The following is a 4,788-nucleotide window of genomic DNA, read 5'->3' on the forward strand; positions in this document are numbered from 1 at the left end:
TTTTTTTTTTTTTTTTTTTTCTCATTACCAGGGAACATACTCAGGACCTTGTGCTTGCAAGGCAGTTGTAGCACCACTGAGCTGAGTCCCCAGCCCTAAATCTATCCTTTTTTTTGGTACCAGGGATCGAACTCAGGTCCTTGTGCTTGTAAGGCAGGCGCCGGAACCACTGAGCTCAATCCCTGACCCTATGTCTTAAAATCTTAAGAGTGTACCATGTCTTACCTTCAAAACGTTTTCTTCCATTACTTCTGTGTTGTTTCTCTTCCATTTACTTTGCTTTCAATGACATTTACATCATAAATATATAGTATTTCTTAGAGCTCTATGTTTAAAATTATTTTTCTTCATCTTTTTCTTTACTTCTAGGAGAAAATCTCTAATTCAGTGACTTAATGTCATGAACCACATATGAGTGCCACATACAATACATTTTTTCAGTTGTCAGTTTGTTAGCAAACCTAATGATGCTTTTCATCAAAAACAAGATTCAAAAACCTCAAATTGTTACAAGTTGAGGCAGAAAGTTACTTTAAGCAATAATATGAATAAATATATATAATATAATATGAATATAATAAAATATATGATATAAAAATATAATATGAATAAATATGGAAGAATTTTTTGTTTTGCTCTTCTAGTTCATAAAGTAAGTCCAAATTATTTAAGATTAAATTTGTAATGATTTTCTAGCACATTCTTTGGACTACTCAATCTTTTCATATACCCAGTGATTTTTCTACGTCTGCATATTCTTAAGCACAAAGTTCTGTTTTTCTGTTAACATAACTTGTGGTTTATTTTACAGAGAATATGTTGAAGATTTCATCCCTTGCCAAAGAGGAGGAGAAGGTATACATTTTCTGTGATTTGATTGTGCTAGACTGGAGATCCAGATGGCCACAGGCATCTGAAATGATACATTATTCCTTTCCCTGCAGGTGCTTCTAACTACTAAGGCAGCAGCAGGTAACTGCTTCCTATCCTATTCTCACCTGTAAGATGGCCAGGAATTAGTTTTGAATTGCATTTTTAAGTAGAAAGGTAGAAGTTCAAATGGAAAGGCAAAAGGGAAATGTCTTATTGTAAGTTCTATTGTTCTCCTGTGATTATTGTCTTTATTTCCAAGAGGAACAGGAGGAAAACTGCTGTGAATAGGGAATCCTCATCCTATTATTAGTCTATTTCCTAGTTCTAACGTTAATAGATTGTATTTTTAAGGTCCAGGCTACAGAGCCAACTGATAATCCTATGATATTTGTAAGTTCCTTGGTACAAATAAATTTGACATATAGTATTCACTTCCAGGTTATCTAACTAGTCAATATTATCTCCAGTTTTTATTACCCCAAGGTTACTTCTTCTTTCCCAGTCTTCTGGTGATAAAGTTACCCAATTACCTATCAGGCAAGGATCTTCTTTGCCTCCCTCTGCTTAGTTCAGCCACTTCTCAAAGATTCTCAATCTTTAATGAAAATACTGTATTTCCAGCCTCATGATAGAAACGCCTTTGTTTTTTAAACTCTTTGGGTAATTTCAGTGATGTATGGAGAATAAGAAGTAAACATGTGCACAAATAATCATTCTGAATATCAAATCTAAAAAATGTGGTTTTTGAGCCAAACCACTGCGTAAAAGCCAATTTTCCAAACTGCATACATAGTTTAAAATACTTCAACTGCTCATAGTTTAAACTTATTTAGGGTAAAGTATTTTCATTATTTTTGGAAGAAACTTGCTTTTTCTAAATGTTGGTAAATCATACCTATACATAAATATAATGAAGTTAAAATATGAAAACTTTATCTAAACTCCAGGTTCAGTTCAGTTTGAGAATTAGAGAATGAAACTGATAGCAGTACTCCAATATTTCAGGCTTTACATAACCATATCATTTTCTGTCTTATCTCTGTTAATAGGTAAAAATATCAATGGACTTCCGAACCTTAAGGCCTGTGGGAAAAATTTTTAACATTAAAAGTTAGAAACACCTACTTACCTGCTTTACCTTGATTAGCCATATTATGATATAGTTTTATTTTATCTAAGGGAAAAATTATCAACTCCATGCCCTAATTCTCTGTCAAAGACCACTGTAATCCTGCATGTCACGTAGTGCAGCAGAGACAAGCTCAGCCAAGGTTCCTATGTGCAATCAATATTAAGCTGCTGAAATCTGCTAAATCTGGTCACCAGAGTTCTTGTAGTTATCCAGTGAGACCATCTGGTGTGGATTGTGCTAAAGAGAAGGATTCTTTAATCTAGAAGTTTAAAAAGATTAAAAATTATTCAAAGGACAGTTAATTGAGAAAAAAATTTAGCTTTTTTAAAAAAATCACAACATATGCAAAGTTTGACAAATTGTTAATCTAAAGTAAAAATAAACACAGAAGGGTGTGATGCACAGTCATAATTCCAATGGCTTTCTCTCATCACTAGTAATAGCAATAATGACAATGAATATAGAAATTATTACATTTACTCCTGAGTAGTGAATGGCTCTTTTTTGCCATTCAGCCATTCACCGTGTGTCCACTAATAGCTCTGGATGTTTGTATAAACTGCCTCATTCTGCTTAGGCATCATGCCATATCCTTAGTCCATTTCCTGGTCCCAACATTCATATGTTGAATAGTTAAGGTTCAGGTTACAGAACCAACAGCTACTCCAGTGATGTTTGTAAGGAAGAGTGTAGTTATAAGTTGATATTACAGAGAATTTCATGTTTCCATATGAGTTAATAAGAAGAGAATAATTCTGCCTTCAACAAATCCAGGATGTCTAGAGCAGAGAAGTATATGAACGCCATGAGAAATAAGCATGCATAAAATGGAATCAGAACGGGGGAATGAGGTACAAAGATAGGATAAGATTTTTCTTTAAAATTTGTCCAATGAGATAGTTTCTACCTTGAATGAAAGTTCAAAGTTTCAAAAGTATAACCCTTTCCTATTCCTGGGCTTCCCAGTGCACTCATCTCAGTTGGCTCATGCAGCCTTCTTCCTAACTCTGTGCCCTGCTCCCGGTTTGCTACTCAGCCATAAAGAATGAGAAATTAGATTCATTCATAGGAAAATGGGTACATATTGAGGATATACTCCTAAGTGAAATAAATAAGTCACATGTGTAAATACTGAATAGTTTCTCTGGTGTGAATAAACTATAATAGTACATAAGATCCTAATGATATAATGGACAGTGTGAAATAGGAAGAAAGGGGTTAAAGGTATATGGAAAGTGGGAAGGGTAGGGGAAAGGTAATAAGGGAAAGGAAAAAATATGAGAAAATGCAGAAATGGAAATGAAGTATTTGTAAAGTGGGAGGGAGGAGGGGTGAAGGGAGGGCAGGGACAAGGGGAAAAATGAGAACCAAGACCTGTCATATAAAGGTACAAGATCCCAATAATGAATGTAACTGTGCTGTATGCCTAAAATGTACCAATAAACTCAATGAGAAAAATAAAGTAAAAGCTACACTAATTCTCCTTGAGGCCACAGCATTTGCTCTGCGCTCTGCCCACAATGTCTTTCCCGCAGCCATCTGGCCGTCTGCACTACTCGCTTTTTTAGTGTCTGCTCCTGTATGGACCTCTCAGAGAAGCCCTACCCTGCACGTACATTGTTCTAAGGAAGTGCTTCCTTCATTCTCTGTCCAAGGTCTTTTGAAATTTCCTCAACGCATTAAAAAACATCTGCCATTTATAGTATCTCCATTTTTTGCTTGTTGGTTTGTGATACTGGGGATCAAACCCAGGGCCTTTGTGCTGACCTACATCCTCAACCCTTTTTATTTTGAGACTGTTTTGCACTAAGTCCCTAACTTGCACTAACTTTCAATCTTCTTGTCTCAGTCTCCCACAGCACTGAAATTGCAGGCATGTGCCCCCACCCCTGTCTAGTGCTATCTCTCTTTATGTGTAACTGTATATGCCTTATATTTATATTCCTCCCAAAGCCACTTATGCTCTTAGGTGGGGCTTTCAGGAGGTGCCTGGATCATGAGTGTGTGACACTCATCACTGAATTTGCCCACTGGTGGGTTTATACTTGCCTGTGATGTGGGGAGGTGCGGCCTGGTGGGAAGAGATGGGTCGCTGTGGGCCTGGCCTACTGGGGTGTATAAGTATCTATCCTCTTTCCTTGATTTTGCCTGCTTCCTGTTTGCCGCGCCTCTCTGCCATGCTGGCCTGCCTTGGAGCCAGACAACTTCAGACTGAAACCTCAAAAAACTGTGAGCCAAATTAAACTTTCTTACTTTAAGTTGTACATGTCCGATAGCAAGGAGGAGGTAATTAAGAAAGTAACCTCTCTGCCCCTTCTCCACAGGTATGAACTCAGATGGACACTAGGTTTGTGGGTTTTTTCACAGAGGCAACACAACGTGCTCATGACTAGTGGTGACGCTCAGCAAATTTATGTTGAAGTAAGGAATAAATACATCAATGAATCATTTAGTTGCTGCTCCTTTGACTAATCTCAAAGTAAATTTTCAAAGTTTCTTGTAACTACAGTATTATGCTAGTTTTCATGATATAAAAATTGAAACTTAAGTGATTACTCAAAGAATAATAGAAGGAGAAATTTAGAAGTCAAGCTCTGCCTGATTCTACACTGCTTAAAAGCCAGTCTCCTTGGCTTTTAAATTGCTGAATCTCAGCACTTGTGGGGCTGGGCCAGGAGGATCACTCTTAGTTTGAGGCCAACCTGGGCAACATAGTGAGTGCAGACCCAGCCTGAACTACAAAGCAAGATTCTGTCTTTACAAAAAAAAAAAAAAAAAAAAGC

General features: G+C 36.8%; 1 long non-coding RNA gene across 1 annotated transcript in view; it reads left to right on the top strand.

Annotated features, from left to right (window-relative positions):
• LOC104852656 overlaps nucleotides 1-4,379 on the top strand; it is a 4,896-nt gene extending 517 nt beyond the window's left edge. The window contains exons 2-3 of the long non-coding RNA XR_777549.1: nucleotides 812-972; nucleotides 4,330-4,379. This is a non-coding gene — a long non-coding RNA (uncharacterized LOC104852656). The remainder of the gene's footprint in view (nucleotides 1-811; nucleotides 973-4,329) is intronic.
• Nucleotides 4,380-4,788: the final 409 nt, after the last annotated feature.

The sequence above is a fragment of the Fukomys damarensis genome, unplaced genomic scaffold, assembly GCF_012274545.1.
Source record: "Fukomys damarensis isolate Sample0158 unplaced genomic scaffold, DMR_v1.0_HiC HiC_scaffold_35, whole genome shotgun sequence".
Lineage (NCBI taxonomy): Eukaryota > Metazoa > Chordata > Mammalia > Rodentia > Bathyergidae > Fukomys > Fukomys damarensis.